The following is a 15,103-nucleotide window of genomic DNA, read 5'->3' as shown; positions in this document are numbered from 1 at the left end:
TCTCTCAAATGTCAATCTGCCCACACTGACTCTACAGCAATCTGGAGAGGTATAAGAAGCAGCAATGCAAGCATGGCTGAGTTATGACAGAGTCAAGCCCAACACACATTTAAAGACATCAGATGATCCGTGTGGTAATGCCAGGGTTCCCTCAAACACTAGTCACTATCCTTTCAATCAGTGTTTAAAGATAGCTAATAAGCAAACAAGTCTGTTTTCTTTAGTTTTGCTTTTAATGAAGGACAAAGGATTAAGACACATAGAGACTGTCCAGACAAATGGGAAACTGACCAGACTAGACCAAATATCACAGGCAGACCACCCGCAAATGCAGAGGCCTCAGAGTCCACAGCGGGTGGTCGGAACCAGGCCCCAGGGAAAACCTTTCAGCTGCATTCCGGCTGTGATCGGCGGGCAACAGGTAGAGGTGTTGGAGGGGGCTGAGTCCTGATTTTCGGTGTCTGTGTCATTTTCGATCAAGTGTGTCATAGAGCTTCCTGTTTCATCTCCCAGTTATTCTGAAACAAAAACATGCATGAAAAACACAGGTCACTGCCAACCACACTGACAGTCACTCTAGTACATGGAAACTGAAAAGGGAAAGACATATCATGAATGTCACAATAAGCCAGAGAATCAGATTTATCAGCATCTGTTCAAATATTGACAAGCGACAAACATTGCTGGCAGCAATGGTGGTGCGGGACATGGGATGTCCACATAAACAGAATTCAGAAGAGACTGAAAACACATCCTGTGTGTTTATTGAAAAGTTGACTCAGTTCTGACTTCCTGGTCGGGGTCTGACTCCTGATGGGCCCTGAGGCGCTTCCCCTACATGCCCCTGTTGACCTGGATGGAAAGTCACACAAGGACTTATAGGACGGCACAGGTATTTGCCCAGGTGGTGCCCTGAGCTCCACTCTCCAAGGGCCCAAAGAGACTCGATGAGAGATCTCCATGGAATTCCAACCCGATGAGGTCCTGAGCCTCCCCAGGAGACATAGCCTCCCCGGTACATCGAATAAGCACAGTAAGTCTGGGCCAAGCAGCCTCGGTGAGGTAGAGGGAAGGGCAGATGAGAAGTGGATCCCCTGACCAAGCAGAGGCCCTGAGGACAGCACAGGGCTGACAGCAGCTCCAGAAAGAATGTGATTCTGTTAATAATTGCTCTGCTGCTTGAGACCAGCATGGTTTGGCTCATTGTTTGCAGAAAATCATTCTCAGTGTACCAAACCAGTGAAAGGATACTTCCAAAGACAGACAGAGGGATGGTAGAATCAGAAATAAAGATGGTGCCATCTTCCCCAAGTCCATACTGTAGCCCCACAAAACCACTTTCATGCTTAAATCTGCTGCTCAGACACACTCGGGGGAGAAAGCAGTTTTTCCAGGAGAGAGCCAGGGACAGCACCCCCATGAGAGGGATGTCAAAGCCAAGATGGCCCGCTGTTCCCAGCCATATTCACTATGGATGAAGAAGGGATCGTGCTACCCATGACCATGCAAAGCATCAAGAACCCTGCTGTCCCTTCCACATACAACCTGTCCAAGATGCAACCCTCAGTTCACCATGAAAACCCACTCCCCATTTCCTTTGGTTAATATTAGGCACAAATTTTTCTGTAAAATGAGATGAGGGGATGTAATTTTGGAAAAGCTTCATCTTTCCTCTTGAGATTCATTCACGCTGTACCCAGAGAAGTTAAAAAATAAGAAAGCTGTTTAAATTATTGTATGCTTCCCAAACATAGGGCAGAACATTTTTTTTGCACACTGGCCTTTGCCAGCAGGGTTCTGCTGAGTGGCATTAGGAAATGTGGCTGAGGGCTGGCTGCCCAGCTTGCAGGGCCTGGTGGCGCTCTCCTGCTCCTAGGGTCTCTTGCAGCACTGCAGGCCAGGGAGCAAAGCTTCTCCTGAGCCCGTAGCCCTGGATGCCGGGACATGTGACTATTGTGACAGTCTTTATTTATCTTTTGAAACTCTGTATTGCTACCCTCACCCCCCAGTATCTTTCCCAATGTCTTGTACAAGTGAGTTGATGGATCCATACAAATTCCTACAGTCTTATTTGTTTTTTCCTTAAAGGCCTCATTGGCTAGTGACAGTGGAAAACCCGAGCTTCCTGAGCCTTGATGAATGTGGCCTTGTGATCCCTACACATTCTGGGAGGAGCATTGCCCAGATGAATCTGTTGGGAAAGCCAGCTTCCCGTTTTGAGTCCTATGAGCTAGCATTTTCTAATGTGGCATCTGGGCCCAGGATTTCATACGCAGTGCCTTCCTGGGTGGGCAAAGAGAAACAGGAACTAAGTAATGCATCAGTGGCCAACAGGGGTGGAAGGGGAAACCTGGTTTCTTTAGTTTCATCACTGAAATAGAGAGGTGGTTTACCAACCCGTGCCCCTCACCAGTTACCCCCACTTCTAAGGGCGACGAAAAACCAAAAGGTAATAGCCCAGGAGGGCTACAGTATGGAACCCCCAACCATGTGTACCTTTGGGCCAAAGTCACAGAGTGAGACGTGGCCAGCCCTTAAGGATCATCCAACCAACCCTTCACTTTACAGGTGAAGAAAGCGAGGCTCATGGAAAAAGGAAGTTGGTAACCTTCCCAAGGTCACTCTGGAAGGGACACAGCTGGGACAGGGACCTGGGTCTCTCCTACCTAGTCTTTAGGGGCTTCTGGCCAAAGCTGAGAAGACTCTGAATTTCAGCTCTCCATCGCAAGACCTGAGCTGGCTTGTCTGGGAGGTTTTGCATGGGTGAATCAACTCCATGTTGGCCTGGGGGTCTAGTTATCACTGAAGAAACACACGACACTTCATCTAAAAACTAAAAGTTTTGCTCCTAATTCCGAGCGGATCACACACATGGCTTCCTAGATGCCAGTGTCCACTGGGAGTGGGCGGAGACCACCAGTGCCTCCCAGTGTTGGGAGAGCCCTGAAGAAGCTTCTCGTTACAGACAGGGCCACTCTGACTCTTGGTCTGGCTGACTTGCTGTTTCTGCAGGTGTCTAATATTGAAAAGGCCCCAGGTAGGTCTCAACCTCACTTCTCCCCAGATCTGAGTGATGGCCTCGGGGTCACACGTACCACCCTGAATAGAAGCCCTCATCGGGGGCCCAAAATGCAGCCCAGGCAACCTTCGAGAGCTAGCTCCCAAATCATGCTCCTTCTGTTCCGGACGACAATCAGAGGAAAGGCTGCTGGCATGGGAAACTGACAAGGGGAGAGAAACAGTGTCACAGATGCCCACCCCTAGCCCCACCCCCAAGGAAGGCTGTTTTGCTTCTGAAGTCGATTCATCCAAGCCTCCACCTTCTGGGCAGTAAGTCTCAAGGCAGGAGGAAGTGAAGACCACAAGCTTCGATTTGCTGTGATATCCAAGGAACTGCCAGTACCTCACTGTTGAGAGCCCAAGCCGGAGCTTCCAGCCAGCCACATACAAAGACATGCTTGGCTTGCTCTGCCCTGTTGGCAGCACCAAGATCTTCATCAACACATAGAAAAGGGACAAGTGAGGAACTCACACCCTGTCCGTGTTGACTCACATCAGATTCTAACAGTATAGGAATACAGCTCTTTGAGATTTCAAAAGAATTGCTAAGGAGGATGGAGCCTGCTCAGTAATCACCAAACTGTTTGCTCTCAGGAGTCCACTGTTTTTATTTTTCAGAATATTAAAACCTAGACCACACACTCAGAAAAAGTATATTGCTTATCACAGACTTATTTTAGGGCGACGTAAGATGGGTTCTTTGTATAAATCAGACTCGTGTGCTGCTAGAGCTGTCAGGGCAGGGGAGCCAGGCAGCAGCACTTGAGTCCCCCTGCCCTTGTCTCTGACGGAGGCTCCCACGTCGAGAGCTCTGGCCATGTATCTCTGAGCAGACTTAGCACCTTTTCAAAGGGGCCTCCCCTGAGAAGCAGTTTCTGCAAAGTGCTCCATGCATCATTACAGACCTACACGTGGTCAGAAAGGTTCTGTGTCTTTGAGTGGGAACTATGCAATACCCCCATCAGCAGAGCATGTCAGGACACACACTGGCTCCTCCTGGCCACCATTTACTGAGCACGTAGCACAGGCCAGCTGCTGCTCCCCAGGCAAGGTTTCCTTCAAACATCACCCCAGTCCTCTCAGGTTGGGGCTATTGGGGTCATCTCTCTCACGCAGGAAGGACATGAGCTCAAGGGAGTTCAACAACTAACAGGGAAATAGAGGCACGCAGCCTTCCACATAGCAAACTGATGGTGAGGCTCTACTTTCTGTCTGGACATTCAGAGCCCTTTCAAACATCTGACCCCCTGAGGTCTTCCAGGCTCACTCACCTTTGGGTAGTTCCTCAGACATAGCCAGGTCCATGCACATTTGTGTCTTTCCACAGGGTCAGACTTTTACTGACGCCATTTCAATCCCAAAAGACACAAGCTACATGGAGTTCCCAAGGAGGTGATTCTCCTTAGTACATCCTGTTCAATCTGTAGTCAGAGCTGTAAGCACTCAGGCTCAAGCCACTCTGCAAGTCACTCAATATTGCAAACCATACATAGCAGTGTACTTAATCAATATATAAATGCTATATTAAACATTCCACATCAAACAGTAACATTTAACATTGAGTTAAAAGGGGATTTAAAAGAGCACAAATGTGGCTTTGGAAAAACAAAAAGAGGAAGAAGGGAATAGAAGAAAAGTTTAATGAGCCAATCCAACGAGAGCAACGTGGATGAGAGTGTCCTGGCCTGTTCTGGACAGATGTCAAGAGAGTCTTTGATGTGGGCAGAATCTTTGGCAGCAGATGCCGGGTGCTGATCACGAGCAACAACAGAGCAAGGCTCTGTTACCACGACCATCTCAAGCTGGAGAAGTTCTGCTCTTCTTATAGCCCCAAGTCCTTTGGCAAGGACTGATAGTAAAAGAGGACTGGTGATGTCCCTATCTGGTTAGGTGTGGTCATTATTGATTAGATGGCAATCTGGTCCCCGTTGGCATGATTCCTTTTTTTTCTTTTCTTTTTCTTTTTTTTTTTTTTTTTTTTGAGACAGTGTTTTGCTCTTGTTGTCCAGGCTGGAGTGCAATGGCACAATCTCAGCTCACCACAACCTCCACCTCCCAGGTTCAAGCGATTCTCCAGCCTCAGCCTCCTGAGTAGCTGGCATTACAGGCATGTGCCACCATGCCTGGCTAATTTTTTGTATTTTTAGTAAAGATGGGGTTTCTCCATGTTGGTCAGGCTGGTCTCAAACTCCCGACCTCAGGCGATCCACCCGCCTCGGCCTCACAAAATGTTGGGATTACAGGTGTGAGCCACTGCTCCTGGCTGGCATGATGCCTTTTGACACGTAAGATGAAGTCTTTTTCTAAGATGGCATCACTTGTGTCAAGAGTGTTCTATGTAGGAAATAACCTATGACAGCTCCCTCAGTTTATAGCAAAGGTAGAAACAGTCAAGGGGCAGCAACCCAAGGGTCAGCCCTTGGTATATTGTGTCTTAGTCTAGCCACACCATACACCACACCTTGACCCTTTCACTACCTGTAAAATAAAGCCCATTTTTTAAGAATCAAACCTCAAAAACATTTTAGCCCCTTTGTAGTCTGATGGACACGGTAAAAGGCCAAGATGACAGATAACCTTGCTGTGCAGTTACTGAGAAATGCAAAGGGCCTTCTGAAAGGCTGGTGTGGACTCTAAGTTGGTGGTAGGGCACACAAAGTGACATTACTAAAAACGTGGAGGCAACCTGCAGAATCCAGTAGACATGGTTTTAGGCATTTGCACTGCCCTGGCTCTAGGCAGTGGCTCTCAATGGGAGTCTCAGCACTGGCAGCATCTCATTACCTGAGAACTGGTCGAAATGCAAATTCTCTAGCCTCACCCCAGATATTCTAAGTGGGAAACGCTGGGGCTGGAGCCTAGGGATGTGTGTTTCACAGCCTCCCCAGGTGCTTCAGATACAGGCAACAACCGCTGGTGGCAAGTGATATCTGCTCCTCGTGACTCTTGTATGCAGGGCCACGGGTGATTTGCAGGCTGGCCATGCAGCTGGCTACTGATGTTCGCACTTAGTCAACTGTACCCAAGCCACTCGCCGGACGCTCTCTCCTGAGATCTCACTGGGGGAGGAAAGGGCAAGCAGTCCAGGATTTTCAACACATTCTTGGGGTGACCTGGGGAGAAATGTCAGCATGCTTCGTCTCTTAATCTCCTTTTCCAGATGTTGCTCATCTTCACAGTGTGAGACCGAGCACTGTGGGGTAGTCAGTCTGCACCAGTGATCTCTCCCTAGACATCAAATGTCTCTTATAGCCATGCTCTACCCCTGCTCCTATCCCCCTTGCCTCCCGCCCTTCAGCTCACTTGGCCTGCACAGAACACTTGAGCCATGATTTCTACTGGCATCTCTCTCAAATAGGAGAATAGAAATGTTTTCACCAGCTCAACCCTCCTCACTGTAACCCTGGGGAGGAGAGGTGGGTGCAAAACAACACATCCCTCCCTCCCACTTTCAGGCTCTGCTCACATCGATATCTGTCCCCAGGTAGAGAGCACCAGCAGAAGGCTCACAGCAGCACAGGTAGGAGGCACTAGACAACCAGGCCTCCCAAAAAAGTTGAAAAAAGTTTGTTTATCATTTTTAAAAACTAACCTCATACAGGAAGTATGAGAAGCAGAAGAAGAAGAAGAAGAAGAAGAAGAAGAAAAACCCAGGCTACAATACTGGAAATGTCCACATTTGTTACAGATAAAATATGTGTTTCTCAGTTTCTGTGTTCAACTTTGCAGGGATAGTGGGAACAGGTAGGGTAGGGCACTGTGGGAGGGTTGGGACTTAGAATCAACGAGAATTTTAAAAAAAGGTGACTGTGAGTACATGAGGCACAGGCTTGCCAGATGCAGGGCAGGACCCCAATCAGGGCCCTCCCTGCAGGTGTGGCTGTCCCAGCCAGGCTTGGAGAAGGGGATGCCTAAAACAGAAACAGTTATCCGAGATCTTCCCACTCACCTGCCTCTCTGGCCCCAGGTACTGCCCTCGTGTGTGTTTCAGGTGAAGAAACAACAGTTACAAGATCATGACCACCTCCCTCCCATAGCCCTTCCAGACCTGCAGCCCCAGCAGCAGTCAGCTACGGAGACAATGCCACCCAGGCCTTCCATGGAAGCCTGAGGCTGTACAGACCTTTAGGACAGCAAGCCCAAACAGGCAAACGTGCTTTGGTGTGACAGACACCAACAGGAGGCCACTGGAGGCAGACAGAAGTCAGATCTGACGCCTGACATGGAGTCATATGCCCTCAGGGAAATGTGCTCAACTGGATTTTTTAAATGGGGGTGGAGGACTCACAACCTCCACATGAGGATTAGAGTGGAGAAAAACAGTGAGAATGAAGAACATGTCCTCTTTCCTAGAACCCATCAGTCAGAGAGTGGGAAATAGGAATTCTCCCTTCTCATAATAAAAAATAAATGCAAACACTGTATAATGTGTACACATTGAAAAGATATCAACTGAAGGATTTGAAGTCATTGCGATTGCTGTCAAAGAAAGCAATTGGTATGAGAGAATGAACGGACGAAAGAAACAGAGAAAAAAGAGAAAAACTGTACACCAAAATCTCAAAATAGAACCAAAACCTGCAAATCATACTCAGGAGTCTATTGTGAACCCATATTTTAGCATGCTGTTGAAAAGGTTAATAATTTTCCTACCGAAACTGAATGTGGGTTGTGAAAGAACATTAGAATGAAGAAAATTTCCCCGTGGCTGCTATTATATTATCACCAAAGCCATCAAGTTTCAGTTTGAGTTATTTGTATTTATTTGTGAAAACAAAGATTAGATAAGTAGAAACATAAACCTCATCCTAATTATTGTCCTGGAGTATCTGATTTTTAAGACCAAAAAAAATAAGGCCATCACACACACAGAGACAACACAAGGTATGAGAAGTTACCACAGCAGAGGCAAGGGAGAGAAGGCTATTATCTCGTTCTATGGTATGAAAAAAAAATTGTATTGTCTCATGTAAAACATTAATAGTTGCTTACAGTCTGTGAAGATAATATGAGAGTCAATATTTACTTCCAGCTGCTAAAATTTTTGTTCAACTGTATATGCCCAGGTAGAGAACTTTTAAACTGCAAACTAGAATTTTTGTTTCAACTGGCAAAAGTGTAGTAACAGCCATGCAATTCAATGTTGAAGATTTGGGTAGAGGGGAGATGGATTTTAAATGCTGCTTTAAAAGATCAAAATCTGAGCTTTGGGACAGTTACAACCAAGTGCAGTGGAGAGAGAACACAAGGTTTAGGTGCAGAGCTGGCTCTTATTTCAAATTTGTCTCAGGTGCCCGGCGAGCAGCTTATTTTCAGAAGTTTTAAAAGAAATCCAAAGATGAAATGGTTAATCAGAAACTATGGGTGAGCAGAAACTTCATGTATTTCCATCACAACATAAGCATCAGAATGAAAAAAAAAACATGCAAAAAAGAGCTTCAGTGGTCTCACATCACCGAACAAACTGTTTTTCTACCTATTTTGTGTTGCTGGCTTTTGTTATCAGCCCAATCGGCAAATTGTGGCCAATTTTGTCATGGTTTGAGCAGACATTTTGTTCCCAAACTGCTTTCAACATTTTAGCTACCAAATACAGTTTATGAGAAAATGAACAAGCCACAATACAAACAGAAAAGATACCTCTTCTTACCAAATTAACCCCCTTTAAGGTTAAAATGCAACAATTTTTTTTAAATGCAAAAAAAAAAAAAACCAAAAAAAAAGAATTCTAGAAAATTCAAATTCTGATACAACCTCATCAGGTTTTTCCTGGAAAAAGAATAATTAATGATTAACATACTGACGGATTTTGAAACCAACTACACGACATTCCCTGATTCCGACCACCATGACACCATGAAACCCGTTTTTAATGACACAATATGTAAATGCTATTTTGCAAAAACACGCACCAAATATTGTTTGAAAATGCAGATCCCGAGGCTCAAGAAGACAATAGAACTATGTTAAAGTAAAGTAATCGGTTAAGCAGTTATTTACTACTGAAAATAAGTGACACCCACGTAGTTCATGTTATATATTAATATTGAAACCAAATGACAGTCTAATACCGCAAAACATTTCATTAAAAAAAAAATGAAACTAGTTAAAATTGAAACACATTGTTTTATTTTATAAAGCATTAAATATTAAGATCAAAATGGTAGAAAATTGATTTGGCTTTTTAAAAATTTGTTTTGCTGAATTACAACAACAAATCGAAAATGAAGAAAAAGGAATGAAAGATTCCTTCGTAAAAATTCAAGAATTACTACTCAGAAGAAAAGCAGAATTTCAGACAGAGGGCTGAAGAAAACTTCTGTTTGTAATCTTCCCTCATATTTGAAGACACAGCAATATGTACAACATTTTTAGCCTTTTAAAATACCAGCATGCCCACACACTGTCTCAGATTAAAACAAGGAGAAAATGACACATTCTGAAACCATTTTCTAAAGCTTCTTTTCCTGATAACACTGAGGCGCTTACAATCAAATTAATGAGTTTCTAAAAAGCCCAAACAACTCTCCATAAAGAGACAGAACTGTTCATAGCAGCCTGCAGATATTTCTAGATTTTTCAGACAATGCTTTGAGCATTAGTCCTTGCTATTTACATTTAGAAGATGTTTATAAACATCTGTATTAGAAAGAAATACTACTCAGTGCTTTGCTTTGTTAAATTGAGGAACACTTTGAAAAACACCAGTAGAGTCAGCCCAGTATTTCTCTCATTTCAATTTAAAAATTAGTTAACTCTTCCCACTCTCCTTATATAAATATGTATTCTCACAATTTATTTATACTTGAAAATTCTTAAAGTAGTAAAGAAAGGAAACACCCACAGAAAATAAGTCATCATTTCTTCTGAAAGTGGATTTCTTCATAAAACATAAACCAGCAAATAAACAGTAAAGAAAACTAAAAGCAAGTAACAAAATTCAGGAAGAACCCTGAAAAATACATATTGGCTGATAGAAAAATTAGCACAAGACATTTTAAATCATTGAGAAGAATAGCGACATTTGTAGTCAGTTTAAAAGATTCTCAGTGAAAGGTGGGCATTGCTTCTGGTTAAGTTGACTGATGACAGCATAAAGGTAATAACATCTTCCATTCTAGATCATGTGTTATGTTGTTTAACACCATATCTAAAACATGTGGCTCAGAATTCATACTTCACTTTTTTATATTTCAATTTTTTTTCAATAGTATAGGACTCTTCTGGTATTTTAAAGCAAGTTGCCTGACTTATGTAAGACAACAGTATTTAAAAACAGACAAAACAGCCTTGAGAAAAAAACACAGCGATTAGAGATTACAGTAAATAAAGAGGCTGTGGTAATCACCTAATTTGTTACTTTCAGACATTTTCTGTATGAGAATTTCACTCTAAAATACCTGCCCCTATCTTCATGCAGCAAGACTGAATGTTCACATTCAGAAAAAGCCTGACCTTAACTAGTACTTGCCACTCTTTTAAACCACACATATCCTCTTCCCCCGATGTAAGACTTGGGAAATGAGGGTGATTTTAGTCATCTGGAAAGAGTGAAACAGGACATGGTCTTGAAGCACTTTCTTCAGAACCGTTGTCATTTTAACTTTGTTTTACCACAACAGAAAAGGCCGTGCCCACGGAACAAATTCAAGTTCACCCTCAAGTGTGTCTGTACCTCTGGAATTTCTTAAAAGCAGAGTGGCACCACACACAAGCTTTCCTTAAATAGTCAAAGCATTAAGCAAAAAATTCCCACTTTTCTTTTGCAAGTATATGAATCAAAATGTGAACTCTCATGTATTAAAAATAAATGTTTTTAGCACAATTACTTCACAGGCAATCTAGTTAATTTATTCTTCCTCTTTTTCACAATATGCATTTGTTAAAACACCAAGATGTTTTTAAAACTCTGTTGTGTTTAGAGGCATTCCTAAGTGTATGTAAAATATAGTTTTCCTCCCATTTACCATTTTATTTGAAGCCAATCTGTCATGTAAAAAATGATGACAATTTTTTTTAAGCAATCTGGCTTTAGAGGTTAGGGCTAGCTCAACTGTGGAGTTAGAAAATCAAGTTTTTTCTCTATTAAAGCAATGAATAATTTACCAAAACCTATAAATAACTGCAACTGGGGGGAAAAATCAGCAGACAAGAAAGAAAGAAATCCAGAAACTCAGAATTCTTGCCCCAGAAATGAGGGTCTCTTGCACTTCATTTTCTATTTTCCACAAAACAAATAAACAAATAAAATTGATTTCTAGCTCTAAAATTAAATGTGTAACAAGTTTAAGAAATTTACAAAATATTAGATACAAATATATATATAAGTGAGCTTAGAAAGGTGAATTGCATTTCTTAGAACATGAATCCAGCCCCCTGTGCTGATGCTATTGTGAGTTGACAAGACAGCTGTAGGTACTGGATCTACAACACTGAGAATAAGATGATTTTGGTCTTAAACCCAGATTAGTACAAAATCATTCTCTTATGACAGGGTCTGTTAGTACAACTAAAAGGCATGGTGGATACCCTTGGACCATGAAGAATGGAGTATATTTCTGAGAGTCACCTAAAACCTTTCATTGATGTTGGCTTGAAAGCTGCTTAATTAGCTGTAGGCTGCCAACCCATCTCCTTATCAAAGCCAGCTGAAAACAAAACTGAGAGAAACAGCTTGTGGTTTCGCAAAAATGTATTTACATGAAGTATATTTTAAAGGGAGTTTGATCATCAGGTACGATGTCATCTGTGATGTGCGGTGGGTTTGACATTTAAAGATGTCACAGGTTGTCAGATTCATCTCCAGTCTATACTTAGTTGAGATATAACAACTTCTGCAAGGAGACCTTGTTCTGTTGATTTCCAGCCTAGAAATCTGAAAAGATTTAACTCTTTTTTTTTTTTTTTTTTTTTAAGACGAAGTCTCACTCCGTTGCCCAGGTTGGAGAGCAATGGCGCAATCTCGGCTCACCACAACCTCCACCTCCTGGGTTCAAGCCATTCTCCTGTCTCGGCTTCCCGAGTGGCTGGGATAACAAGAGTCCACTATCAGGCCCAGCTAATTTTTGTATTTTTTAGTAGAAATGGGTTTTCACCATGTTGGCTAGGCTGTTCTCGAACTCCTGACCTCAGGTGATTCACCCGCCTCAGCTTCCCAAAGTGCTGGGATTACAGGCGTGAGTCACCACCCCCGGCCTAAAAGATTTAACTCTTATTTACTTCATACCAATCCTTCCCATGTCCTCTCACCTCCTCACCTATGATCTATTAAAAACAAGGTGGAGCTGCAATTCACACGTGGAACATAAGCCTATTTTTGCACCTAGTCCTAAGGATGGTGACAGAGGCAAAAATACCGCAGTGAACAAAACACGAGCAGAAAGAATTTCCGATAGGCATGTGCTTCCTAAAATCAAGAAGGATCCACATCTTTCTAGCCCATTACTTCACTGCAACTTATATTGAAAAGAACATTCTGACAAGATGGGATTTCCTTCGGTTAACACTTAAAAATTGTCGACACCAAGGAAAACCCAGAGTGACTGCAAATGTTCTACCTTGTTGAAAGCTATCGTGGCAGAAGTCATATCAAAGCAGCAGCAAAAGATCCCATATAAATGTCAACCTTCAGGTATCTTCAACCAGGAACATGGTTCAGCAGTATTGTCAGTGTGTTTAGTGATCAAGATTTAATGCTTTATATTTTGTCAAGAGATGGAGACATGAATCACTACCATCTAATTGTTACAAGAATAACATCTGGTGAATGTTTAGTTATTAAAAGAGAAATTAAGACAAACCAGAACAGACCCAAGTGAAATTGGCACTGTGTAACCAATAACAACCCTGAATCACAGAACCTCATGCACAAGACTGCACAGATCTCTCGAACAGAAATGAAAATGGTCAGTGAAGTTCCAGGAAAAAAAAGGTTCATTCAACTTTGAAACTTTGTTCGGTATGAACCTTCTTCTACCTTAACTCATATGGCAGAGGTCAAGGTGTACCAGTCTCAGGATATGAATGCAGTGTTATGTGCAGTTAGCAACATAGTTTTTAAAGTGTAATGGAAAAAAAGAGTTTTATAAAACTACGCTGTTCATCAATTATTTTCCATAGTTTACTTTAAAAAGGTCTTCTTCCCAGACCCAATTATTTCCTTATCAACCATCTTGTTTGAAACAGAACTGCAGCATGAAATCTGTCCATACAGGTTGCCATTCAAGCCCAGGAGACCCAGGCCAGGTGAAATCCCCTACCAGGGCTCTGACAGCAGCTAGAAAAGGGAGAAGGCCAGCGGCCCAGGGAGCAAGCAGGGGACACAATGACTGTGGCCTATTACCTGTTCTGCACCTGTCTTCTTAGCAGGAAAGAGCAACTTTTAATATTTTATAAATTCAAAGGCAACTGGACTTGATTTATTAAGAGTTCTCTTCTACTTGCCTGAGCTGTGGCCATGATTTGAGACGTTATCAGAACCAGTGCATGAATACTAGGAAAGCTGATCTGCAAGGAGGAGTGGAATGAAGGGGTTTCACTCTCCCCCAAAGCACCAGGGTGCTCTGCCTCTAGGTCCTCCACGCTGAGACACACCTTTCTGCCAGCTCCTTTGAACACTAGCCTGAAGTTGTGCCAGCACACTGAAGTACCAGGGACAGCCAATCAGCAAATTGGAGTTATGGATCGGTTTCGAGGAGGACAAATAAAGAAAGAGGTACAGTAAATCACAAAAGCACTTCTGATGGAACTAATCCAGAATGGCAATGCTAGCCTGCACAATAAAATGTGAAATCCTCCATTTCAGCAAATCAAAGGGACTTCCCACGTTGTCAAGGTCTCCTTCCCACCTGCCTCTGCCCCCAGGTGCAGACGAGAAGCCAGGGAGGCAATGTGGTATGCCCCACGTGCCCCTCCCTTCATCACTGGGCTTGCTGTTGATACTGTTCCCACTGCATTTGTTCGGTGTCTCTGCCTGCAAAGCTTCCTTTCTGCTGCTGCCTGTTGCTAGGGAATGAGCCCTAATCACTTCGAGAGAACAACAGCAGCAGCAATCTTCACTTGGCACAGGCAAGCGCAAATGTCTTAGTTTAGTGACAACATAGATAATCCCTAAAGGCATCCTCATTTACATTTTCCCTCAGAAGGATGGCAACATTTGACCTGTCATGAAATACATATTTTCTTCATCCGAATCTTGGGGATGGAGCATTTGGAGCAGGTCCTATTTCTGTATTGAATTTCTGCCCTTTGTCACCAACCTGGGTGTCCAGGGTGACTTCAGCCTGTTAGAAGAGCTTAGCTGTGGATCTCACCTAGTTGTCAGCCTTCATTTACTTGTTTTTTTTTTTTCTTGGAGTATAAAAGCAAACCGCATTGTCAAAGCATTTAAAAACACAAACCAAAGGAAACTGGGTTTCCAAGCTTTAAGCAGATGTTATTTACCCACAATTTATTTCTCAAGAAGTAACTGAGAAACCATTGCCATTTTTCACTAGTGTCCAATCAAAAGCATAAAATCGTCGCTGTAGCAATGATCTATAACAGGTTCTTGCCGGAGATAAGTGAAAAGCAACCTATGTCCTCAAACTCCACCTCACCTCAATTCTGGGGTTGTGGCTTCCTCTACCCTTTTATGTGCTTTCATGGGGGTGGCCAGAGGATGGCCACTGCTGGTTGCAGGGACTGGGAAGCTGGCACAGATGAGCAAGTGGGGCTCTCTCCAGTTGCCACCACCCCAGCTAAAGAGGAGTCCAAGTATTACTTTGTGGTTTGAGGGTCACATCCTTTTCCCTGGCACTGGGAGGATGGACCTTGCCACTGAGCAACACACAGGCTACATGCCTCAGGATACCCTCAGGTAGTGGAGTCCCAAGTGTGGAGACTGGCTCTGTTGGGCTCTTGAGGTGGGGAGGGCAAGGCCAAGGTCTATGCTTCTTACCTTAGCCCCTGCCCAGAATGATGTCTGGTTCAGAGCTGTTGCTGGGTGAGCATCTATTGAATCTGACTGCAGTGGTGGGATGAATGGCATGAACCAACTCCCTAG

At 43.4% G+C, this 15,103-nt stretch overlaps 1 long non-coding RNA gene across 1 annotated transcript in view; it reads right to left on the bottom strand.

Moving 5' to 3' along the window:
• Positions 1 to 210: 210 nt before the first annotated feature.
• The window catches only part of LOC108318654, a 67,381-nt gene continuing 52,488 nt past the window's right edge, over positions 211 to 15,103 (bottom strand). Inside the window, exon 2 of the long non-coding RNA XR_001831220.2 lies at positions 211 to 518. This is a non-coding gene — a long non-coding RNA (uncharacterized LOC108318654). The remainder of the gene's footprint in view (positions 519 to 15,103) is intronic.

This window comes from Cebus imitator, unplaced genomic scaffold (assembly GCF_001604975.1).
Source record: "Cebus imitator isolate Cc_AM_T3 unplaced genomic scaffold, Cebus_imitator-1.0 Scaffold222, whole genome shotgun sequence".
In the NCBI taxonomy this organism is placed as follows: Eukaryota; Metazoa; Chordata; class Mammalia; order Primates; family Cebidae; genus Cebus; species Cebus imitator.
Note: the sequence above shows the minus strand (reverse complement) of the source record. Positions and strands in the feature narration are given on the sequence as shown.